Source organism: Emys orbicularis, chromosome 18 (genome assembly GCF_028017835.1).
Source record: "Emys orbicularis isolate rEmyOrb1 chromosome 18, rEmyOrb1.hap1, whole genome shotgun sequence".
NCBI classification, from domain to species: Eukaryota; Metazoa; Chordata; order Testudines; family Emydidae; genus Emys; species Emys orbicularis.
In genome coordinates, this window is record NC_088700.1 from 12,735,230 (window position 1) to 12,762,437 (window position 27,208).

Here is a 27,208-nt window from a genome sequence, read left to right on the forward strand (position 1 = left end):
TGCATGGGAGATGTGCGTGATCTGCACGTGTCTGATGCATCTGTGTTTGCAGGTCTGATGCCTGTGTGCGCGATGGGCCAGTGTGTGATTGGAGCTGTGTCATGTGGGCGCACGTGGTGCATGGGCATAATGCATGCCTCTGGTTTGCTGGCCACTTGGACAAGTATGTGGGCATGCAAATGTGATTCCCATACGTGTGTTTACGCCATGCATGCCTGTGTGTGCGTCCAGGCGTGAGGGTACCTGGGAGCAAGTGTGCAAGAAAACCAGTGTGCAAGAGTTAGCATCCATGACAGTGAGAAGTGAGGGTGTGAGATGCATGTATGTTCCGTGTGTGCGAGATGCGTGTTCGCATCCTGTGGTGCAACTCTGTGTAACTACTATATTTTTCTGGACTCAAATAACAACGTGGAATCCTACCGCAAATGAGCGCAAATCAAATGAGCAGTGACCCTAACTGGTCACAGGCACTAACCAGCGTCTTGGTGCCTGTAAACCCAGGCGGCTCCCAGCTAACGCACCCTCTCCTCTGCTTTATCTTTTCCTTATGTCTGCTGACCCGCTGTACCTGGGGACAAGGGGGTCCTGCACCACCCACCATTCCAAAACAGGGACCAGTTTGGCAGTGAAGGTCAAACAATCAATGCACGCACCGGAGCGAGCTCAAAAGCACTGCTGCAGGCGGGTGTAGGCAATGTGCCCTTGGGAAAGCCACTGTGCCATTGGGCTGATGGGGCCAGCTTGCCAGTAGGGTGGATGACAACGTAATGGGGCCTGGATCCACTGAGGTTCTAACCTCCCGCATGGGTGGGAGGTTCTGAAATGCCACGGGCCCTTTATGTCGAGCTTGCTGAGCAGTGCACAGCTCCCGGAGCCTGCTCTCGGGCAGAAGGAGCTGGCACCAACCAGTTTGCTTAAATCCATAGTGTGAGAAGCTGCTTCCTCACCACGGGTGGGGTATCCTTGGAGACCAGCGCTCTGTGGTCCCAAAAGTCGAGACTCCTGCTGAACTCTGGGGCCTAGAGGCCGATGCTCCAAGCAACCAGTCTTACTCTGCCCCTTCCTACCGGTGTCCCCAGTGCCGCAGTGTCCTTGGCTGAGGCACTGGGCAGTTTGGGGGATCCCTGTGGGAGGGGAATGGTGGCAGGGAGCCCCCCGATAGTTGGAGATCGTACTCCTGAACCAGCTGAGTTCTTTTCGAGCTGTAAGAAAGGAGCAAGGAGGAAACAAAGAGACAGACTGTACATTAATGCCATCCTCCGATTCTCTGCTGCTTCTCCTCTCCCCCCTCTGGATGCCACTACAGACTCCCAGCCAAAGAGGTGGCAGCACATTGCAGCATGTCCATGAACTTCCCTGCAGACACTGTGCCCTGTCCACTGCAGATAGCTAGGGCCCGATTCTTCATCTCCCAGTGCCTTGTGTAGCCGTCTGCACTAGCGGAAGGTGGGTGTAAACGCTAACGAATGGGAGTGGCTGTGTTGCTTTGGGGTACAGGGCAAAGAAGAACTGAGCCCCTACCGAAGCAATGGGCCTTCTAAACCTGTGCCATCAGGGTTAATGGCACCGACTCACTCTGTGCCCTGCAGGACATCACGCCAAGTAGCACCAAGTGCCCTGAAGATACCAACCTTCTATCACCACATCCAGCACGCTGGCAGGAGCCAGCCAGTCCAGGAGCACGCTCATAGTGGGATTGCACTGGACACATGGACCACTCCGTGCTGCCCACACGTGATGCAGGGCCGGCTGGGTTAGAGCCGGGAGAACTCTGGCCTGTTTGCTCGTGGGGCTCGCCAGCACTACATCTCCCTTTCTCCTCCCCTCCACCACGCACCTGCGAGAGACCTGTCAGGAGACGCTCCAACTCAAAGGCTCCCCAACGCCCCACTTGCTAAGCTCCACAAATATTTGAATTAAGGTCCCCCGGGGAGTCTCAGTCACAGAGTAACTGATTTCTCCTCCTTCATTATATCTCTGTGTAATTTACTGAGGGACGGGCCGGCAGCGTGTGCCTCCGTTAGAGAGAATTCCCAGCAGGAGCCTCGGAGAGCTCACAAATCAGGCAAAGGGAAGGCATTAGAATATGAAAGGTGACCAGGCTGGCTGCAGGAAGAGGGGCCTCCCCAAGATGCCTCTCTCTTGCCCCAGCAGCCCAGAAGGACATTTGCTTTCCGCCCACTGGCTCCAGAGGGTTGTGCTGTTTGACTCTCTCTCTCTCCTGCTGGTTTGTTTCAGTGCGGCGTTAGCTGGGCACCAGGCTGGGCTCTGTCACTGACTCGTGTCACCTTGGGCAAGCCTCTGTGGGTACGTCGACGTGACCGGACCATGGCAGCTGACTCAGGGTCGCGGGGCTATAAAATTGCAATGTGGACCTCTGGGCTCGGGCGAGAGCCTGGGCTGTGAGACACCCCCCCGCCCGCCCCTCCCACATTTTATAACCCTGCAGCCTGAGCCCAGTGAGCTTAAGTCAGCCAACATGGGCCAGCTACGGGTATTTGATTGCAGTGTAGACAGACCTTATGAGCTACCGCTTCCTCCTCTACAAAACAGAGATGAAAAGCTACTGCTTTGAGATAAGAGTTAGGTATTATTATTAAAAGTTAAACATGTGCTTAAGCACTTTCCTGGGCCTATTAATATGGTCTAGCAATCTATGTTTTTACAGTTTGTCCATCATTGGAATGCTAGAGCATATTTTTATATATATTTGTTTTGGACAAATCCTGAAAAAATTTGAACAGCAACCAATTTAAAATAGAGTAAGGCGAACAAATGATGATTTTAACAGCATGTGCTATTAAGCTGTGGAACTCAGTGCAGCAGTATTTTTAAAGCAATTAGCTTAGTAACGTCTTTTAATCCACATGAATCAGACTGACACCCAGTTACACCTGCTACAAAGGTACAATGACATGATCTAACACATCTTCATGGTTCAAGCAGTAAGCAGATCACTAACTGGGGTCTGGAAGACATTTCCCCACACCCTGTATAATATGGCACAGTTAGGCATAGTACGGTATCTACCTCAGGTCTCTCTAGAGCACGGCCATTAAAATACCTAGGCTTTATGAGCCTGCATTTTCTAAATCACCCAGCATTGGCCACTGCCAGAGACAAGATACTGGACTTGCTGAACCACCAAGGTTGCTGTAGTACAGCAGGACCCGTATTCCAGAAATGCAGCAAACATGGGAGGGCATCGTTTTGCTGGATGGAAGCAGAGAGGAAAGTAGGTTTGGAAACATTTCTGCTGAGAGCTGTAGCTTACAGATAACCTACAAACAAGGTTTAAAAAATTGGGCTTGTGCCTTTCTGGCTCAAGGACAGATGAAGAAAACCTGAACAGTTTTAGGGTTTTTTAAAATATATTTCCTTTTGTTTTTTACCTTAGAAATATCAGGAATGTCAAATCTTGCCTTCCCTGGCTTGCTGGAGGTCTTCTGGGCGGATATACATTGTCAGCTTGCACACCTTTACGTAAGGGGCTGGGGTGCTAAATCTTTAACAAAGATGAGCTTTCTCCAAAGCATTCATCAGGAGTTGGAGTTAAATAGGCCTCAAGAAAAAACAAAAAAACTGAAGAGCTATAAACAGCTGCACCAAAACGGCCTTCCCATCTCCAGTGCTCAACCTTCACTCTCTTGACATCATTTCACTAGCGTCACACAGGCCACTGCCTTCCCGGGGACGCTGGGACACAGAGAATTGAAGTGAAGGTCTCCCACTGGAGCAATGTGAGAGCATGTGTGTGCATGCGAGAGCACACGCGTATGGAAAGAGCACGTGTGTGCGCATGAGCGAGCGCACCTGGGAGGTGGAGGGAGTGCACTGAGGAGACTTACACACCTTTTGAGCATTGCTCTAGCCCCACTGTCTCATTAATGGGGACGTGTACGGCCCCAGGGACTCTAGCTACCTATCCTCATGGGCCATGGAAAATACTGGGACCAGCCCACATAAGGCAGCCTTCCCGGACGGACTCTGAATAGTGGTTGCATTTTTTCCACACATGCAGCCCCGGCCACGTGCCTCTAAAAACACCCTCCCAAGCGCCCACCTCACTGCTAAGTACTTGCCGGAGCCCCACTTGCTCAGGCCGCTGGTCCCCTTTTGTTTGGAGACGCATGCATCCCCGAGGGGGACGCCGCCAGGCAAGGCATCCGTCCATCTCGGCTACTCGCATCCGACAGCGGTCGCCTTGACAAAGCCAACCTTTGCCAGAGCAATTTCCTAGCCTAAGCCCAGGGGGAAGGCGAGGTATCTCAGACACACTGCGGTGGCACTGGGCGGCTCAAACAGCAGCCACCATAGCCCACACCCAGCAGGGCTGGTCAGTGGGAGCTCTAACAGGTCAGTGCCCGTCAGGCCCCCTGCCAGCCACCTAGACACCCAACCTCTCCCCAAACCTGGTCTATTCGCTCTCTCTATCAGCAGCCGGTGATCAAAGTGCCCAATGGAGCTGGGGGGCTGGGGGCGGGAGGGGAGCAATGCATGATGGTTCCCACTGAGGAGGGGGAAAAGGACTCCAGGGCAGCCTGAAAGAGGAGGAGGAGCGGGACCGGAGTGGCAGCATTCAGCAGAAAGGGACGTTCTGTTTGGGCACAGAGGCTGAGCACTGGCCAGGAGCCCCTCCAAGCACTGCTGAAAACCCAGCACCTCTCAAAGCCCTTTAACTGGAGCTTTAAAAAAAATATTCTTGTTCCTGACGTGGCGAGTGTCGCGCTTGATGCCCAGAATGACTCAATTCCCCCCCCACACACACACACACACAATACCAAAATGCCCTTTGAAACATTTGCTAGAAGCTGGTTCCATCCCCCAAGCCCCTGAACCCCCCAGCCCCTTGTGTGTATTCTTGTTCTGCTGTAATAATCCACATCCCAGCTGCCTCTCCCCCCCCTTCACCCTCCGCCTCTCTCCTCCCCCCTCCCCCTTTCCATAACTCAAAAGCTTGTCAGGCTGGTTCCAGACTGCTGGCGCCAGGCTTCACTCCAGGAAAAAAATAAAGCAAGAGAGAAAGGCATGTGAGGCAAAACAGCCCCGCCACATGAACACACATCAAACCGGCCCTTTATCTCCCCGGAATGTTCCCTCTCTGCCTCTGCAGTGCTCTGCCCTCCCTCCCTACCCCAGCTCCCCCCAGACACAGCACTCCCCGCAGCCAGCATCGCTCTAACCCTAATGCAGCACAGCCGGGCTGGAAACACACACACACACACACAGAGCACAGCCAGGCTGAAAACACACACACAGAGCACAGCCGGGCTGGAAACACACACACACACACCACAGCACGGCCGGGCTGAAAACACACACACACAGCCGAGCTGAAAACACACACACACACACACACACACACACACAGAGCACTCCACGCAGCCAGCCAGAATTGCTCTAACCCTAATGTAGCACAGCCAGGCTGGAAACACACACACACACACACACACACGACAGCCGGGCTGGTAAAACACACACACCCCACTCCACGCAGCCAGCATCGCTCTAACCCTAATGTAGCACAGCTGGGCCGGAAACACACACACACACACACACACACACAGCACAGCCGGGCTGCAAACACACACACAGCCAGCCAGAATTGCTCTAACCCTAATGTAGCACAGCTGAGCTAGAAAACACACACACAGCACAGCCAGGCTGGAGAGACACACACAGACACACACACCCCACAGCCGGGCTGGTAAACACAAACACAACACAGCCGGGCTGGAAATACACAGACAAACAGACATTCAGCACTCCACGCAGCCAGCCAGAATCGCTCCAACTCTAATGCAGCACAGTCAGGCTGGAACCACACACACACACCCAGGTTGGTAAAACACACACACACACACACACAAACCACTCCATACAGCCAGCCAGAATCACTCTAACCCTAATGCTGCACAGCCAGGTTGGAAACAAACACACACACACACACACACACACACACAGCACAGGAAGAGGCAGAGAAAAGGGAAGGAGCAAATACAAGATCTATTATTTATCAGTGTATCAATTATTTAAGACTCCGTAGCTGGCAAGGGGTGGGGAAAGTGGGCTGGGAGGCCTCTGAGTCGCAGAGGAAGCTTTTATAAAGACAATTCAGGAAGCAGGCTCCTCCCTGGACCCACCACCAGCGCCCTGACTCCACAGGAGAAGTAGTAGTGGGGGGAAATGCCTCTTGAGTTTCTTCATCGCCGGAGGGCACAAACTCCACTGAACTAAAATCCTCAGTGCGTGTTTTCATAACACATGCCATGTGTTCAGCAAAACAAAGCGCTGGCCCATCCCTTCCAGGAGCGGCTCTCGTCCCCCGGGGTAAGTCCCTGGGGTGAATCCCAGCCCTCTCCATGGGCGTGCACAGTGTGAAAACAGCCAAGCCAGCACGGACCTACAGGGCAGAACTCAGAGAGCCAGGCGGGGTGTGCCAGGAGCATGTCTCCACGGGGCTCCAGCAATGCTATCATGCTGGGGTATTGTGAGGCAGTAGCCACCAGTCCTGTGACTGGTATGGGCTTTGTGTTGTACAATGGAGGTGTCTTCAGCCCCTGGTGGCACTTAGCCTCCTAGAGGGAGGATTCGATCCAGCCCATTGAGTCCAGCTTGGCCCAGGGGAGCAGACACGGCCTTCTGAGTGTCACATGGCCACATACAAGTGCCTGGGACACAGGTGAGGCTGGGGCTTTGAAGCCAGGGAGCCACCAATGACAGGGGAGAAGAGCTGACCAGTGCAGGAGCTGCTGAGGCTTAGGGTGGATGCCTTTGAGCATCTGTCCAATGAGCAGGCCCCATAAAATCACGTGGTTTACATCATGAGGTCATCACATAAAGTTGGCTCATTGCAACATCATGGAGATTAGGCACCGCCCCTTCCCTTTTTATTGTCCCTCAAGCAGAACTCGCCCCACTGAAATGCAAGAGCCCGGGAAGAGCGGGAGAGGAGGCCGGGCTGACTGATGAGGCAGGGCTCAGTGGGAGGACAGTCCCAGCCAGAGGGCAGGACTGGCAGGAAAGAAACAGACAAAACAATAGGTGAAATTCAAATGAGTCACAGCAGAGAGAGCCCCAAGCCGCAAAACTCAGACTTCAAACAGCCCAAGTCCAGGGGGCTTGGATCTGGGATTTGCATCACAATCCAATCTCCATAATCACAGGCATCTATGCACCCCACCCCACACACCTTATACGAGCATCCATAACACCATGGGCTACAGTCTTGTTTGTCCCCACAAAGGGTCAAGCTAGGCCAATAGCAGATGGAAAGTAGCATAGGTGGCACTCTTCTCTTGCATTCAGAACTGAACCAATCCCCCAGCACAAAATAGGGGGCGCTCTGCTGCATCCTTTTGGATTAATATCACCCTGGGCTCCTGATCACACAGGATATTTTAAAGCCCCTGTCACGGTTTGCAAAATAAAGATGCTAACCATGGCTCTCTGGCCAAATTCCAGCTTGGAAATGTCCATTTCAAATGGATTTGGATCTGTTCTTTACTCCGAGTCTTAAACTGTTGCTGTGCACTGTCAGACAACTGCTGTGTCCCACCCTAGAGGTAGCTGCAGTTCAGTGGTGGAGGACATGGGAGTATAGACAGCGAGAGTGAGAGAGGAGGTAGATGTGGTACAGAGATTTTTTTTTTTTTTTTTTTTGCGCAATGAGTCTGGGGTGATTTTATTACTCACTAGTGGAGTCACAGCTAAGTAACACATTCACCACACAGCTGAGACAATAAACTCCCCACTCCAGCACATACTTTGTTCAGGCCATTTTTGGATTGTTATTGTTGGTTCACTTTTTCTGCTTTGTCCCAATTTGTACGGGTGGAGCTAGAAAGGCATCCACACGGGCAGCACAAAGTAAATGTATATCACAGTGATATTTATAGTAGAGTTTTGGAAGAGGGATCGATAAAGTAGCTTCTATGCGCTATAACTACAGATACATATACAAACCCAGGGCCTGCAAGCTTCCCAGTGCAAGGAGCTCCCACCGCAGTCAATACAAGTGGCTATATGTGGGAGCATAGCCCCATCAACTCTAACGGGAGCTCATTGAAAAGACTATAACTTGGCTTTCAGGTTCAGGGCCAAAGTCTGCAAAGCCCATTGGAGTGCAAAGCCCTGCAAAGCCCAGTGGCTCACCCTAGATCCGGAAATAATTCTGTTTTAACGCCTCCATAACTGATCAACCGCCTTTGGCACCAAAAGCTACTGGCTTGCTGCTACTACTAGCTTTTGGATGAGAAAGCTGGGGCTTAAAATTAGAAAATCCAGTACAGGATGACTCTGATCCTGCAGCACATTAGGGGGAAAAGTGTAAAGGTTGGCCAACATTTTCAAAAGTGGCCCCTGATTTTGGGTGCTCAATTTAGGACACTTGGAGTCTAACTGGACTGGAGCACCCCCAGCTTCCATTGACTTCAGCTGGTGTTGTAGGTGCTCAGCACCTATAAACCAGTGCCTGCTTTCGAAAATTGTGGCCAGAGTGACCGGGATCCTTTTAGTTTACAGAGGAAACAACTGCCCTTTAGATTGATAAAGTGACTTCCAGCGGTGAATCAGATCCTCACAGCTTCACTGAGGCTCTCCAAGCACTCTAAAGACACTCATTAATTAAGCCTGGAGAGGTAGGTGAGGATCGTCCCTTTATCCCAATGGGCTAATGGTGGCACAAAGATCTTAAATGCCTCACCCAAGGACACACACCAAAACTGTGGCAGAGCTGTGAACAGAATCCAGGAGTGGTGAATTCTAGTTCCCTGCTCAAACCACTAGAAAAACTGACTCCTCGATTTCTCATAAAAACCTTACCACCCTGTCCCATACATGGATCAACACCCGTGCTTGTACATGCCTATATTCATCTCTGTTTGGGCACAGGTTCAGGTGAAGCCTAAGAGACTATTTCTGAATATTCTCCCAGTCCCGGTCCATTGCTGGAGAAGTCACCAGGAGCCCCTGCAGGCACTGGCTTTTGGATGGCAACATTTTCGTGAGACCTCAGAGCTCCTAATGGGAAAGATGATCTTGTAAACCCAATATTGGAACTGAAAAAAATCTTTCCCTTTGGAGAGAAAGACCCCTGCTTTCAAAGCTCTCTTGCATCAAATGCTTAGTGCAAACCAGAGGTGGCTGGAAAACAGGGAAATGATTTTGCAAACTATTTTGAAATTTCAAAGTTGTTTCTATTTTGCAGGGGCTTTTTTGGTAAATAAAAAATGCCCATACAAATTTGGAAAAAAATATTTTGATTTTAAAAGATCATCGGCCGTTTTGTGAAAAAGCAGGAAAACGCCATGCTGCTGAGAATTTCTCATGAAAAGTTTTGTTGGTTTTTGTTTTTTAAAAGACTGGTTTTCAACTAAAAGCACCTCTTCATGGGAATAAAAGTCCATCAGCATAGGGGAGTCTCTCTTCCATGGGCGGAGGTAAGAGCACTTCAGGGAACAGCATCTCCAGTTGGATTCAGTTGTGCCTTCTCTCAGTAGGAAGCCTCAGTTTTCAGGACACGGCTCCGATTAGTCCTTGCTCTGTGCAATGGAAGGGTTCAAGTACCACGTACCCCTCAAGCTTTCTTTAAACACCCCCCAACCCCGGCGCTGGGAAGATGGGTCTATAGTGCACTGAAATGGTGAGCAGAAATGTCTGATCTGCAGTGCACCTGAGCTCCTGATAACCACATTAGGCTTACTTCCTCATGGGCTATTGAATTGGCATGGGAAACTGACGGCAAGAGGCAGCAGCCCAGTCTTCTCCTCAGAAGTGATTGTTCCAGATCTCACTTTCAAGGGGGTTAGGATGGCCTGCTCCACAAGCATCTCTGCTCCATCCAATGCATTTTCTCCAATGCCTTTGACACCTGACAATCACCTATGGTCCCACTTAGAACTCTGCTCATTACGCATTAAAGTCAGCTCTGGATAGTTCTCATCCAGAAGATGGTCAGAAGGGGACACAGTTAGAACAAAGAATGAGCCCGAGGGAGTCTGGAAGCCGAAAAACTATAGGGTCAGATCCACTCTTGCTGGCTGGGGCACCCAAGAAGGGGTGTTTGCGGCTGCCATGGCCTCCCCAGCTGGCAGCCTCACCACAGACGGGAGCCCTGCACCTGAGGTTATGTTGGCAGGAGCTGGCATCATCCTGGGCTCAATCCAGCCTATTGTTTGCATGACATAAGGACAGCGCTGAGCCTGTATGTGAGTATAACAGCAGGACCCAAACTCTGTTGCAAGCAGAGACAGCTGGAACATGAGGACAGCAGCACTTGTTAGCCGACACCCCCAGCACTGCCTGGCCCATCTGTATCCTTTTCCTATTTCCCTTTCATCGCCGCTGTTGGATTCTCCACCCCCTCCTGACTCCGTGAGGTCACTTCCTGCTGTTCTCTCATCTGTTTCCTTTTCTCCCGCTATGCACTTCCTCTCTCCCTTTGATATTTCACCTTCCTTGCGTCATTCCCCTTGTGCCATTTTGATGCTTGATTTTCCCCCCCTCCCCTTTGCTATTGTTAGAGATTTGGGGTCGAATTCACCGCTCGCGTAATCAGGTACAGCTCTCACAGGGGAGTTATACCTACTCACGCCAGCTGTCAGCTTGGGATGCTTCCAGCAATGCCTTACCCCATACTATGGCCTGTGTCCTAGAGACTTGGTCTAATCCCAAATGGCATCTTCAACCTTAAGGATCCAAACATGCTTTACAACAGAAATTATTTTACCCATCACTAAAGTGCAGCCACCTCTTAGCTGGCACACGGCAGCTGTCTGATGGCACAAAGGAGCAGTACGCAACAGTTTAGGCCCAGAAAGGGACGTGAAAACTAGACCACTCCTTTGGTTTCTCATTCTTACGTCTATAAAACAAATAGCTCCTTAACCAATTTATGTGGGCAACATTTGAAATTAACCAAAGCAAGGCTGGCAGCCAAGTTCGTGCCGAGACCCAAAAAGAAGTCTTTAAATGGCACGAATGAGAAGCCAGGAAGAGGCAAACTCCATATAAAATAGAAAGGTTTTCTTTAAAGACGACAAACAGAAATGGCCAAATCCTGAAGCCCTTATGCAGCATTTACTTCGTTTTAACTTTGTACTCAAACAAACTCCACCGCAGACAGGATCTAGTCCAGTGTGGACAGGGTCATGTTCCTACTTCTCCAGAAACCAGCCTTCTCAGCATAGCCCTAGTCCCTGAGACAGGGCCAAACTCTGTTCTCAGTTATGTTAGTGCATCCCTAGCAACACAATGGGGTTACACCTCTACAAGTGAGCATTTGGCTTGTAAGCTCAAGCCCTGCAGTAACACCAGCTTCATTTTAGGGCCAACTGGATTGCAAGCCCTCTCTCTGCTGAGACAGCCGGGGTGAAATCTGGCTCTATTGAAGTCAGTGGCAAAAAGCCCATTGACTTAACTGGGGCCAGGATTTCACTCCAGGCATTTCTGGTAAGACTTAGGCACCCATTCACTAATACATTAGGAAGGGCTGTGCCAAAGCACTAACGGGCCTCCATAAGGATTCATCTCCTTGTTTTCCAGTGGTCCCCACCAGCCTTGCAGTGGCATCCCCAGTTTGCAGAGAAGGTGAACTCTTTCCCTTTGGGACCCCCTGTAATCATGGGCTTCTTCCATAAAGTCCCTGATGGGGAACTCATCCGGGTAAGCGTGACTAAGGCCTCTGGCCAGTGGCACGTCTGAATGGCCCTCCTTCTCTGCTCTCCAAAGATGTTTTCTAAGGGGGAATCACCCCCATTTACACCACCGTGCTGCAGCGGTAGAATGTTTTTGATAAACTTCACCCTGGTTGTTGGGCGGATGCTCAGAGCCTCACGGCTAAGATGGGAGCTAAGCCAAAACCCTTAGCAACGGTAACAAGAGTCCTTATTCTGAGACTGGCTCCCACATTCATTCTGTGGTGGAGTTCCCTTGACGCACGTCAGCTAAGGGAATCATCTGATCCCAGCCAGAGCAAAGTAGCAGCCGGAAGGCCCCTCAATCCAAGCCTGAGGGAGGTGGCACATGACGGTGAATGCTGCAATTAATCTAACGTGCAAGAGGCTGCAGGAGGTCAGTTCCTGTTCTCCAAAACCACAGCATTTATAAAGGTGTCACACCAGCTCCATGTGAGCCGTTAGCGATGCAGCCAAAACCCAGCTCCTGCCAGAAACCCTACTGACATTCAGAGCAGAACCAGGGCAGCAAGATGAAATTTTAAACACTGGGATGGGGCCAGCTAAGGGAGGCTTTAAGGGGTAGAGAAAGGTCCTATGCTATGCTTTTCTCTTTGGGCTGCAAAGCCTTGTAGGATGGAACCAGACCCCCGGGCGAAGACTCTCTCTCTGGTTTTGATGTGAATTACTGTCAAATATTCACAAGTGGGGTTCTTCTGGGGAATACAGACTAGTTAATGGGGAAATTTTAAAGGAAGGCCTCAGGCTGGTGTGGTTTGTTTACTGTAATTTACGCGACGCATCTATCTAATGCACCAGACGCTTGCATGATAACACTTCTTTTAAAATCCGACAAGACCATCTCCATGTGCCCAACAAACTCTCACCCTCTGCAGATTCCTGAGAATCTTTTCCGTGTCCCCTGAAGGTTGGCAAAAGGAGGCTCGGCCACACTAAGAGATGTTATTCCAGAGCCAGCACTGAAAAAACTCCCAGTCCTGACATCTGAGCGCTGGAGATGAAGTCTTAGTGGCCCCAATTCATGTCAATGACTGGGGTAAAGCCAGGGAGAGAGGCATGTCTGTAAGGTGCACAGGACCCCAACTGGACAGGGCTTCCTGGATCAACACTGTCATCCTGCATTGTGCCCAGAAATGAATCAAATCAGTGCATGTCTGCTGTGGGGAGCCACACTGGGAAATGAAGAGCTGGTGCCTTTTAAAGCCTTTGGAAAGGCAAAGAGGCTTCGTGTTGTGTCTACACAGCATCCAGTCTGGACCATTACTGGATGGGAAAGAGTAAAGCATGAAGTGCACGCACTCACAGATAGATGGGCATGCACCCCACCCTTTCAGGTGCCACTGCTCTGGGAAGAAGCAGAAAGATTTAGCCAGGTAAGCAGGCACACTAGTATTGCAAAGGGTCTGCTCAGGGCACACAACACATGCTACTTACAGTCCTGTAGGCTGGGAACATGTTGCTCTATTCAACTATGCAATAAACAGAGGGAGAGAACCGGGTTCCCTTTCTGGGTGTGCTCTGTATGTCCGAATCATGGACCGTCCCACAGCCTATCCTAGGGTGACCAGACAGCAAGTGTGAAAAATCGGGATGGGGGGGGGGGTAATAGGAGCCTATATAAGATAAAGACCCCAAAATCGGGACTGTCCCTATAAAATCGGGACATCTGGTCACCCTATCCCCATCCTGCTCTCTGGGCAGACCCCAGACTGTTGGGACCAGATCCAGCCCCTGAATCTCACCTGCCTCTAACAAAGCAATTTCCTAACCACAAACACGCTTAGGCTGCTGGAACAATTTTTGTAGTGGAGGTGCTGAGAGCCATTCAACCAAACTGTAAACCCTGTATACAATGGAAACCACTTCAAGCCAGGGGGTGCAGCAGCACCCCCAGCACCTGTGAACACACTTCCTCTTGAACAGCACCAGTTACAGACCTTAGGAAAACAGCAGGCTCCGGCACACGTTCCCCTCCATGCCCTCACCACCCTGGGTTTGGTCCAAGTCCCTTAGACCAGGCAGCCTTGCAGCAGAATGGCTTCCCCTTTGCTTAGAGTACATTCCTCTTCGAAAACAACCTCTGACACCTTTCCTGTCCCCGTGTTTCCACTGGGGAATTTCCAGACTCCAACCAGCATCGGGGCAGAGACCTTCCAAGTCAATGGCTCTGCCGGTATCAAGCCCATTGCCCACTGGGGTACAGCCGTTCAACGCTGATGGCCTTTGATCACTCATGGGATGTCTTCCCTGCAGAGTTAGACAGGTAATCAGCACTTGGATCCGAGCACCCCGGTCAGCCTCATCCAGTTCTGCACTCACGCATGCGTGTCTGGCGGCATAATTCCATGGTTCTCTGGGCTGAGATGCTCTAGGATTCTTTCCCAATTATTGTGGGAGAACTTCTCTGTTCCGGGGGGGGGGGGGGGGGAGGGAGGAAATGTGGGAAGACACTGGAGGACAATCAGCACTTGCGTGATTTAGCCTGTGTTCTCATTGCAACATGGGAAGGTTAAAGGACAGCCTGGACTCCTACCCACCCCCTCAGCCAGACCAGGAAGCCTGAGTTTAAGCACCTACAAGCCCAGGTAAAAGGTTTTTCCTCTGTGGATGGTAGGGGGGTGGGTTAAATGCGCAGTGAAGACACACCTTAGCTAGTCTCTCTAGTAAGCGTCAAGTTCCAGCTACAAAATGGAGACTCAAAGCCACGCTATAGGCTACATTCAAAACTGAGAATGAAATACAACATGGTGGTCACTAAACAATGGAACTCGTGAGCAGATACCGGCATATGCCCCAGACTGTCACAGCTGGCCCGTCTCCCCCTTAGTCTTTACTGATTGTGGTTTGTAATAAAAACCAACCCTCCACTTCTAGCACTGCCTGAACCTCCTCTCTCTCTTCAGAGCACTGGGGCCACTCAGGAAACATTCATCACCACGTCTGCTTGGGCTGGGAATGGGCTGAGTTTACTGGATTTGTGGGGTTGGCCTGATCTATTTTTCCTGCTCCAACTGTGTCTACTCACTGTGCCCAATAGGTGAAGGGATCACTGTACGTGTGCTTACAGGGTAGGGTTGCCAGCCCTCCAGGATTGTCCTGGGGTCTCCAAGAATTAAAGATTAATCTTCAGTTCAAGATTATGTCATGCGATACAACCTCCAGGAATACGCCCATGCAAAATTGGCAACCCTATTACAGGGGATCTGGCCAGGCAAACTTTCGAGATGGTCCCTCCAAAGGGCCCAGCCCCCGAGGTGTTCAGCAGTGCTGCTTAAGGCTGAGCTAGGGTGACCAGACAGCAAATGTGAAAAAATCGGGACGGGGGTGGGGGGTAATAGGAGCCTATGTAAGAAAAAGACCCCAAAATAGGACTCTCCCTATAAAATCGGGACATCTGGTCACCCTAGGCTGAGCGGAGTATTAAAGATGGCTGGCTGGAAATATGTTGTATCTCATTGATGGAGGGGATGGGCTGCACGCGCTAGGCCTGAGGCTTGAAATTATTACATTCCCTGGAGCCCACAGGGTCAAATCCTGACATGGCTGTCTCGTCCCTTTGTGTCCCTGAGTTAGAGGCGTTACCTTCCATGCAGTTTACTGGACAGCAAAGTGCATTTCAGCTCAGACCTTAAAAACGAGAACACCGGTCTGCTCTGCATGGATAGTAAAACTCCCAGGCCACTCTTCCTACGAGCCAGGGTTTGCCCCAGCGCCTTTGGTCAAAATTTCCAATCCTCCCCATCGCTCTCATGCAGCCTGCTATGCATTTATGATAGCTGCGCTCCACCTCAGAGCTGACTGCATGTCAGAGGAGCCATATGTACCGATCTGTACCTTGCAAAGCGCTTGGGGAACCCTCCTCCTGTGGGGGGCGGCGTAGAGAAAGGTAGAACAGCAGAGTGAAGAATACATGCCTTGTGGTGCATGAAGCAATGCAACCGAAAGGAGAGGTCATTTGGTTTGCTGGGCGCTGCATCTTTAAGCGCAGGGGGCAGCTAGGAGGAGCGCACCATTTTGTGTTTCACATTGTTCCAGGGTGAGTCATTGTGGGTTGTCTTCTCTCTTGTGGAGACCTGATATTCACTCGTGCTTTGTCATTTGCTTTAGCCTGAAATATTATTAGTCAACTCCCTAATCTGAAACTGCTTGTTTTACTGAGCGCGTATGAAGGAAAACACAATTTTAATCAATATAAATAAGTAACAGTATGGCCAGCCCTGAGCATTCAGAAACCATGAGCCACCCTCCCACCCATCATAACAATTTAAAAAAATAATAAATATTGGGTTATTTTGTATTTGCCTTCTGCCTTTTAAGCTTTTAGGCTACACTCAGGCCATGCTTTCAAGCCTTTCTCCACAACCATGAGATCTAGAAACTTCCTTTTTTTTTTTTTTTTTTTTTTTTTTAACGAAAGCTGAGATTTTCACCTAATCACATGACTCCCGGAGCTGGGGCTTTAAGAAAAGCATTGAATATTGTGTGACTCGCGATATAAATCATAAGAGTTGGCACCATTGTAATGATCCTCAATATAATAATTAATTAAATAAAACTACCATAATAAAGACGTTAGAACTTTTCAGTCACACTAGACATTCCCTTCTCCCTTAGTGGCTACAATATAGGGATGAAACATGCTTCTGTTATATCATAGTGATCTCTCCCTTCTTCTGACATTTCCTGGATACTCCATTTGCAGGGCACTTGGGACATTTTCTGCACCAAAACAGAAGAGTCTGATCTTACGGCTCCCACAGAACTCCAGTGAAATCATTTCCTGTGGCTGGGAACCTAGGCCTCCAGCTTCCCAGATGAGTGTTCGGATGTCAGTCTAGAGCAGCGAGACCCTGGGAAACCCGACCTGAAGCTACTCATCTATCCCGACTCTACATATGTTCAGTTTACCCCCAGAGCCAGTGCTTTGCAACTGGGCTTGGCCTTCTCCCTAACAGTATTCACATCATCATCATCCTGATGTAATAGAACACTTCGCTCTTCTCTAGCGCCTTCCTTCCAAGGATCAACACTTTGCCAGCATCAGTGGCCTCATCCTCCCAACCCTGCTCTGGAGGTAGGTAAGTATAATCCCCATGACACACATGGGGAAACTGAGGCTCTGAGGGGGTTAAGTTACCTGTTCACGGGCATGTGAGGCAAAGCTGGGATTAAGACCCATAGGATCACCTTGAATGCTTAGGTCGCCTAGAGGAAACCCTTATAATCCAAAGATTATAGGATTTCTCCATCTAGGAATTACTATTATTTGTATAACAGAAGGGCCTAGAAGCCCCAAATGCCATTAAGGCTGCATTGAGCTCAGTTCTGTACATGCAGCGTAAGAGACAGGCCATGTGGCTGTCCTCACCTTAGCATCTGCACTCTGGACTGTCACAGCAGATGCCAGTTCAACACCCACAATTTCAATCCCCCCCCCCATCTTTCCCCCTTAGAGAACTGTTTCTTAAATCTTCACAATGGGGATTGGATCTTTCAACCCAATGTGGGGCTGGCTGACGTGGGGTCTGATCCTGTAGGGTGTGGGGCACTCAATCGTCAGGTTGGCCTTTTCCCTTCTCAACCCTTCCTATAGCACTACTCTGTGTCAGCACTGGGCCCACAGCCCCTCCGGCCCAAATGTTTTGGTGGGCGCTAGTCTAATGCTGCCTGAACACAACAGGGGACCCTTAGACATTTGTGACAGCATGTTTAACCTGCAGGGAGAGATGGGACAGAGAGTTAGTGACTGGCTCTCATAGGGAAAAATCTTCCCATGCAGCAATCCTTGGGGGATTGTAGAAGGATCCTTGGGGGACTGAAGAAGAGAGACAGCGAACGGCAGGGTTTGGAGTGGAGCAAGATCCCTGATACCCTGTCCAGCTGGCGCAAGCTTCTTTTAAACACATTAACAAGCCCTGCTGCAGCCTTTCCAGGCAGAACCCCTCCAATAGCTGCGATAAATCAGTGCATTCTATGGAACTCCTTCCATCCAAAAGGATCCCGGAGCAACATGGGTCTGACCCACAGCCCATTAAAGCCAGCGGCAAAGCCCTCACTGACTTGAATGGTGTAACATTAGGGACCTGTGAGGGAGGGAATCACTTTACACGGGGCCTGATATTCAGAGATGTGGGGCACCCACAGCTCCGTTTTGAAGCCAGTGTTGGTGCGTAGCCATGTAATGTAGTGCCTTCCTTGCCTGCTTAGTTCAGGCTCTGACTTAAGGAGGCCATGTGGGGGGATGCAAGGCAACACAGACTGGATTAGATGGCAGTTAAAGAGAACCACAGAGTCGGTTTGCATCTACCAGCCTGGACAAAGAATCCACCTCCATAGCCATTACAACCACCCCCCAGCCCTTAACTACGAGACACTGCACCATCCACCAATGTAAAGCAACCACCTCTGGGGTAGCGCGCAGCAGCTCATGCTGCACAGCAATGCCCACAAAAGGGTTTAGGACAGGAAGTAAAGAAGAATCACATCCAAGCTGAAAGCACTGGGGGAACATATCAAGTGTCAGGCCGGAGATGGAAATTAACCAGGCCAGGAGGGTTAGCACCCGTTACTCTGCCAAGATCCGGAGGACCTGGAGCTCACATTGCATCAGGAAGATGCTGCGAGAGGACACGGAATCCCCACGCCCCTCCTACGAGAGATGTTCGCAGATCACCAACTCAGAAAGCTGCAGGAAGAAAAAAAAACCAACAACCCAGAGCAGAGGCCCACACTGCATTAGGGACCGTGGATGGGGAAGGAGTCCTAGCTTCCATCTGCGTCCACTGATCTGCAAGGGGAAGAGATTCCCTCCCGGACAAGCTGCGGGCACAAGGCAGCTTGCGCCAATCCAGGAGGAGGACGGGGAAAGCGAAGGTCGGGGTTGGGAAGACAAAGCCGGCGGAGCCCCCGGAAACAGGAGAACATCAGGGTCGCAACGGCTCCTTTGGAAACACAGGGACTGAAGCAGGGCGGGGGGGGGGGGTTATTTTATTAATTATTATTATTATTTAAAAATTAATCAGGCTGCCAAGGCTTCTCTGTGACGCTCCAGGCCCGAGGAGCATCACCGCGTGCAGAGTGGAGCAGGGGGCTCTGCGCTGCCTGGTTTGCCGGCTCTTGAAAGCAAATACAAAGGCTTTCAGCTCCCCAGCACTCGCTAATGGTCGACCTCTCTGTTGTCCTCGATGCATGCCTGTCCCAGTTACAGCAGCTGGTTGCTACAGCAACTGAGCTCTGACTAATCATTTGCGCAATGACCTTTTTTCCCCCCAGAGAGAGGGAGGGAGGGAGCTGGAGAGAGGGAGGGAGGGAGGGAGGGAGGCAAGGCGAGTGGAGGTTACAAATAAAAGCAACTGCGAAGAAGAATGCATTTTGGGGGGCTTGCAAGAACTGGGGGCGGGGCAGGACAGGTGCTGGAGGTTTCCAGTCATTAAAAGCAGTCGCATGCAATCTTGCCTGCCAGCTAGTGAGAGCCTGCTCCCCCAACCTCAAATCTACCCGAGGTCACCATAGAGGGGGCGAGGGGGTGATGCCGTCGGCCACTGAGCCCTAAGAAGTCTTACTGGGGCCATTTCCATCCAAGGCAGGGGGCTCTGGAGCTGGGATTCAATCACCCCCCCCCACACACACACACACGACTGGCACTCAATGGGCCAGAGTCCGGATCTGGCCCAAGCTCACCATGCGTCACCCCGTCTGGATCCGGCCCTAACTCCATTGACTCAGTTACACCAGGGGGGACTGTGATCCTCATTCCCCTGCCTTCGGTGGGATGACTCTGGCTCTAACTCTATTGACCTCAGCAGAGTTACACCAGGGTGGAGTCAGGCTCCTTCTCTGGAAGAGAACAAATCATGCAAGCGACGCCCTGTGCATAGTCTCTCGAATTTTCTAGTGGGTTCATTGAGGCTTCCAAGGAACACTCGTGAGATCCAGGTTTTACAGACACTACCATTTGCAGACAGCAAATTTCAAGGTTGTAGACTTACTTATGCATGGGAACTGAGGTCTAGATTGTGCTCCCCTTACTCATGTTAGCCAGCTCTTACTCACAGGAGTAGATCCATTGGTGTCAAAGGGACTGCTGCTCCCCAACTGAGTAAGGCTTATGCAATCGAGCTGTGGATTTTTCATTATATTGCACATGCTTGGGCACCCACCCAATCGGAACGCAAACAGTCCCATATGACCTTTCTGAGACCAATCACAACTCATCAACCCAGCTCAGAAAGCCAATGGCAGAGATCTGTGAGTGACCAATCTGGAGAGCTACAAAGATTAATAAAATAACGTACTGAATAATTTTGAACCACGACTAAGTTTGAGGAAATTGCGATGGGTTTGTGGCTATTCCACAAATGGAAAAAGGGGCGAACATACGCTGGGGTTACATTGCGCTCTGAGCAGAATAAAGCAGAGAGAAGACATGAAAAACAAGGGAGAGAGGGGGAAAGAAAACACTAAAAAGAGACAGGGGCAAATAGAGAAAGTTGGGCAGGGAACGTGAGGGGAGGGAGAAATGGACTAGGCAGAAAGAAAGTGCAAAATAATTGAATGAGCCATAGCCCGAATGGTGTGGCACACCTGCCGCCTGCGTGCAGCTCCCACTGAACTCAATGGGAAATGGCGGCACTCAGCATCTCTCTGGACTCGGCTCAAGAATAACCTGAAAGGTCCCAAAGTGCTTCACAAACTCTGCACGCCGAACACCATCGAAAAAAAGGCAGCCACCTCTGGGGCCAGCAGCCAGGCAGAGAGCACAAACCATATGGGGCCTGCTATACAAGGGCCTTCAGCAGAACAGGGAACAAGACCGACACACCCATTGACTTCAATGGGCTTTGGATCAGATCCCAAATGACCGGCTGCCATTGAGGAGTCTGGGTACAGGGTCTGTGCTGCTGGCTACATTAGCTCACAGGCTCAAGCGCTCCCACTGGGGTGGCAGCCACATTTCTGTTGGCTAACTAGGCCGCCCAGAACTGGTTACTTTTATAAGCTGTACCCAGGGCAGGCTCACAGCTAGGAGCAAAAAAGAAAAAACAAATCTTTCCAAAGAGAAACCACCATGGCATCCTGCACTCGCAGGGCAGGGAGCGGAGAACAGCTCTGGTTGAAATAGGCCCTCTTCCTTCCCTTGGCCCTTCCTTCCCTTGACCAGGTCCAACGGGAGGGACAATGCCATGCAGGGCCGGCTCTAGGCACCAGCGTTCCAAGCATGTGCTTGGGGCGGCACTTCTCAAGGGGCGGCACTCCGCTGTTTTTTGTGGTTTTTTGCTTCGGTGGCGACACTCCATTTTTTTTTTTGCTTGGGGCGGCAAAAAACCTGGAGCCGGCCCTGATGCCATGCTAGCAACACACTGTATGATCCCCAAGGGATGGATTGTAACAATTCCACTAACTCTGGGGTCCAGGGCTAAACTCTGGCTCCCGATTCACCCTGTGAAACCTCACCGAGTCCAGACGGATTGCACAGGTGCAACTGGAGGCAGAATTTGGCCTCATGCTTTCAACAACCGTTAATAGTACAGGGGGGTGAAGCAGGGGGAAAAAGAGAGAGCGCGTATGCACGCATGCGCTCAGGTTGGAAACAGGAGGCGTAACAGCAGGTGAATGGGATCAGAGGATGGAGCAGCACTATGATAGCACAGGGAGCCGTAAGGACTGGGAGTTTTCAGACTGAAGAATAACAGCCGACCCAGTTTTAACAGTGACATCGCATGAGGGTCTTCCAACTTGGGCGGCAAGCTGGAGAAAAAAGCCACCTCCAGGCGCCAGTAAAGATGATGGCAGTTTTGTCCTGGATTTGGTTGGGAACAGGCTGTGGCTCAGGTGAACTCACTCCAAATTTACGTGGGAGAAAGGAAAGGAGAGCAGAAACTGGCTCATAATATTGAGGGTTTGTGTTTTAAAGCTCAAAAGCCCTGCATCAGCATTACCGTGTTTGTCCAGCACCTCGTGCAATGAGGTTCTAGCCACTACTGCCATGCAAATACATAACAACAACAACGAGAAGCCGTTGGGAAAATTAAGGAATATGCCACATCCACTAGAGCAGGGGTGGCCAACCTGAGCCTGAGAAGGAGCCAGAATTTACCAACGTACATTGCCAAAGAACCACAGTAATACGTCAGCAGCCCCCCATCCCGCTCCCAGCACCTCCCACCCACCGGCAGCCGCGCCGATCAGCGCCTCCCACTCCCTCCCCGCACCTTCCGATCAGCTGTTTTGTGGCGTGCAGGAGGGAGGGCACTGCAGGCTCAGGGAAGGGGGTGGGAAGGGGTGGAATGGGGGTAGGGCCTGTGGCAGAGCCAGGGGTTGAGCAGTGAGCACCCCCCGGCACATTGGAAAGTTGGCGCCTGCAGCTCCAGTCCTGGAGTCCGTGCCTATACAAGGAGCCACATATTAACTTCTGAAGAGCCGCATGTGGCTCCGAAGCCACAGGTTGGCCACCGCTGCACTAGAGGGATGTGCCAGATCCACCAGGGAAAATATAAGCGCGCGGGGTGCGGGGGAAGACACATATTATGGCAACCTGGGGAAATTGCTGATCTTTTCTTGCCATGTGCCTTTCTACTAGACATGGGTCAGAACCAAACCCCTAAGCACTCAGATAACCACAGTGATGGGTCCCACGTCAGTACCTGGAGTCACAGATTACTAGAGCTAAACCTCTCCAAACTTTGGGGAATTTTGGACCCAATCCGAAGTTTGCAATGGATCCTTTTCTCTTGATGGATCAAAGCAAAATCCTGGATCAAAGCACTAAAACTTCAGCATCTGGATCCAGGTCCAGCCCTCCTGCTTCAGGCTATTTCTCTGCTTCCTACCCATTGAAACAAAACGTTACTAGGAGATATTTCATCAGGACATGAGCTAGTTATTGCAGCTGGAAAACGTGGGGCCAGGATTACAAAAGCCTTCATGTTCCCGTTAGGAACCCAAATAACGGCCAGGTCTGCACACATGCTCAGCATGTGGTAGCTCCCTTTGTGGCGCTTTCGGTGCATGATGGGTGCTGATGTAACCCACACATCTCCTGGGTGTGGTGTTCTGTCCCATCTAGTGACACCGAGACCACTTACACCGAGATCCTTTGAATATGACCCTATGTACTGAGCTGTACAGAAAATCTGGCCCCCTACTTATAGGACCTGGGACCTCCCAAAAATCCCAGCTCCAGTGGGCTTTGGTTCAGACCCTAAAGTCATTAGGTATCTTTCCTTGGGCTTTGGATCAGGCCCTTACAGGGATCTTCACTGCTTTGAGATTTCAACCAAACATTTCAAAAAGCCCTTTCCGCAGTTAAATTTTTCTGCCGTTTGCAGGTCTCCAGTGAGGACGATTAATTCCAGCATGCCCTGCCTGTGGATGCTGCAACTAAACAGCCCCAGAGAAGGAGTTTCATCACAGCCTGTTTGTGTGTATGAAAAAGGGAACTTGGATTCCAAGGCCCCCCTCAGCCTCACCCTGAGCCAGAGAAGGGCTCCGTCCTGCTCTTGCTCAACCCTGCTGCGGTGGGAATGAGGAAGTAGAGGAGACAGGGCGGGGGAGGAGGGGAGGAACAGTCAAGCTAGAGATAAACAGCCTCCTCTGAGCCATCCTGGTTGGAAAGTTTCTCTAACGCGAGAGGGCATGGGGGCAAAGAGAGAGTTCTGTCCCCATGCAGGAGAACAATTTACAGAGCATTAGAGCAGGAGTCAAACTATTGGAAACCGAGATAGTCCATCCCCTCTAGGTCCCCTTGAATATACCCAGGCAGTTGGGGTGTAGGAGACAGACACTCTCCAGGTTTCAGAGTAGCAGCCGTGTTAGTCTGTATCCGCAAAAAGAACAGGAGTATAAGCTTATGCTCTAATAAATTTGTTAGTCTCTAAGGTGCCACAAGTACTCCTGTTCTTTTTACTCTCCAGGTTGGCTCTGGGCTTTGGCAGTATTTGAAATCTAAGCCCAGATATTAATTTAAATGGCCCTGGTCTTTGAACTGATCCCAGATCTGAAAAGCCTTTGTGGGACCAATCCAGATTTTGCAGCTCAAGCCCAGGACCATCATGGCAATAACCATCCCTCATTGATTCTATCCGGCCTTGGATCAGTTGTGTGCATGTGCAACAAGTGTGGGCAGGTTAGTGGCTGGAGTTCCACTGAAACCAGCTGGAGCTGGAGTTGGCCCATCACCTTCCTCAGTTGGATTCAACCCTTAATAAAAGTCGGCAGAGCTAAGTGGCCTCTATTAGCCAGAACACCACATTTAGTACAAAGAAAGTTAATAGAAAAATAGTTAAATAAAAAACCTACAACAGGTGCAAAACTTTCTAAACAGCCACACGTTCCTGTTGCTTGTGCTGTCCCCTCTCCACTCGGTTTTGCTTGTATTCATTTGTCACGCCTCACCTCTCACAAGAGCAGCACTGTCCATGGGTCAGATCCTCAGCTGGTGTAAAATGGCCATTGAAATCAGGGGACCTCTGCCAATTGGACACCAGCTGATGGTCTGACCGGTTATGTGCTGCAAAGTACTTAGCATCTAGAAAGAACAGTGGTAGTGATAGAATCACTGCCTGATCCACTATGGATCATCCCTCAACTCATCCACCATAATGCTCACTTCCATATTTCTTCCAAGCAGGGGAATCAAAAGTCTGAGACAGCATTAGTTTCTTAAAGAGCCACATTGACACGCTGGAGTACTCACTTACCTCCACTGATACCTGACACTAGCAGCCTGTGGTCATCGTCCTTATCCCATCTTCTGTGGGGAAAGTTTACTCTCCAGATTCAGAGGTACAGGCAGGTTTCTCTTCTCCATTTTATCCTAGGGGGACCCCAAATTCAAGTGATACCATCATTTACATTATCCACTCAGATATAAACCAATCCACAGATAAAGCCATCCCCCAAAAGCTGATGTAATACCCAACACTTACATCTACCAAATCCACGGTCCATTTTGGTCAATTTCACAGTCATAGGATTTTAAAAATAATAAATTTCATGATTTCAGATATTTAAATCTGAGATTTCATGGTGTTGTAATTGTAGGGGTCCTGACCCAACAAGAAGTTGCGGGGGGGGGGGGGAGGGGAGGAAACAAGGTTATTGTGGGGGGGGTTTGCAGTACTGCTACCCTTACTTCTGCACGGCTGCTGGCAGCGGTGCTGCCTTCAGAGCTGGGCAGCTGGAGAACGGCAGCTGCTGGTCAGGAGCCCAGCTCTGAAGGAGAGCTGCCACCAGCAGCAGCGGAGAAGGAAGGATGGCATGGTCTGGTATTGCCACCCTTACTGCCTGCAGAGCTGGGCCCCTCAGTCAGCAGCCGCTGCTCTCCGACGGCCCAGCGCTGAAGGCAGCAGCGCAGAAGTAAGGGTGGCAATATTGCCACCCCCCCTAAAATAACCTTATGACTCCCCTGCAACTCCCTTTTGGGTCAGGACCCCCAATTTGAGCAACACTGGTCTCCCCCATTAAATCTGTATAGTATAGGGTAAAAGCACACAAAAACTAGATTTCATGCGGGGAGACCAGATTTCGTGGTCCATGACGTGTTTTTCATGGCTGAGAATTTGATAGAACCCTACTTGTATCTAATTAATCCTTACTGCAGCCCAGTAAATTAGGCAAATATTAATTCCATTTTACAGTTAGGAAAACTGCAGCAGAGCGATTATGGGACTTGCCAAAGGCCACAGAACCAGATGGGACTAGAATTCAAGGGGAAAAGTTCACCGGTGTTGAGTAAATTAGACTTGCCGAAACTGAGTGCTGGTCTACACCTAGAACTCAGACGGACCTGGCTATGTCAGTTAGAGGTGTAATTTTTTACCAACATAGTTATGCCAATATAAGCCTTCATGTAGATGCACTTACACGGACATAAAAAAGCATTTCCTGGTGTAGCTTATGTTTCTTGGAAAACTGGTGCAAACTATGCCAGCAGAAGCACTTTCATGCTGGTATAAACTGCATCTACACTAGGAGGGTTTGCCAGTATAGCTATACTAGCAAACATTTTCTAATGGAGACAAGGCCCCCTTAGAGCCACTCCACTGATATTTAACAGTCTACACACAAACATGGGTCTGGTCTACACTACACTGTTAGGTTGACGTAAGCTGCCTTGCGTTGCCCTTGCTGTGCAAGTGTCTTCACTTAAGTTTGGCTTCTGCCAACGTAAGTGCCTCTCTGCGCCAATTGAGTAACACCCCGAGCGGTGTAGAGTCGCGATCGATGTAGTTAGGTTGGCTCTGCATTGCTTATGTCAACTGTTACTGGCTTTCAGGAGCTGATCCACAATGCTCCACACTCACAATACAATCGATACAAACGCTCCTGGAGAGGACGCATACCACCGACACAAGGAGCCAAGTGTGCACACACACAAGCAATTTAATAACTGCAGGGCCTGTCAGTCCTCTTCCATCAACATAGTTGTATCTACACTAGGTCCTGGTCTACACTACAGAATTAGGTTGATGTAAGGCAGCTTACGTCGACCTAACTCTGTAAGCGTCTTCAATAAAACGTAGCTCCCACTGATGCAACGCGCCCACTACACCAACTTAATAACGCCACCTCCGCGAGAGGCATAGTGCTGAGGTCGCTGTATCAGTGCAGACACTGTGTTGCTTATAGTGACTGTCGCTGCCTTTCAGAAGCCGTCCCACAATGCCCCACGCTCACAATACAATCGATACAAGCGGTCCTGGTGAGGACGTGCACCGCCGACACATGGAGCGCAGCGTGGACGTGCAAATGCTGCAGTGGCTGTACGTCGACGTAATTTAGGTCGACTTAATTTTGTAGTGTAGACTTGCCCCAGGGATTATGTCAGCATAGCTACGTGATCGGGGGTGATGTAGCTAGGCCAATGTAACCTTTCAGGGTAGACCAGGCCCTAGTTGTTTATTTTGGTTTACGTTACACCGGCTGCTAGCAGGACTTTAGCTAAACCAAAATAAACACGGTTTGAATTAAGAGTGTCGACACAGCCTTTTGCGCTAGTTTAATTAAATTGGTATAAACCCACCCCTTAAATTCAGGGCCGGCTCCAGCTTTTTTGCTGCCCCAAGCGGTGAAGGGGGAAAAAAAAAGCCGATTGAGCTGCCGCCGAAGTGCCGACGACGAGTGAAGAGAGGGAGTGAAGGACCCGCCGCCGAAGGTCCGGACGTGCCACCCCAATAACGGATGGAATGCCGCCTCTTTCTATTGGCCGCTCCAGGCACCTGCTTCCTTCGCTGGTGCCTGGAGCCGGCCCTGCTTAAATTAAACCAGCGCAGCTTTGTGCGGAGACAAGTCCTAAGGGAGTCCATAATACTCTAACTCAGTGGTCTCCAAACTTTTTTGATCGCGCACACCTATCAGTAAAACATTTTTGAGCACGCACCCCCTGCCGCGCCGGCTCTACCATTTTTGCTGAAGCCCCCCCCCCCAAAAAGTGCTCCTCCTGCTGCGCACCCCCAAAGATCCTCTTGCGCACCCCACTTTGGAGACCACTGCTCTAACTCATACAAGGAGCA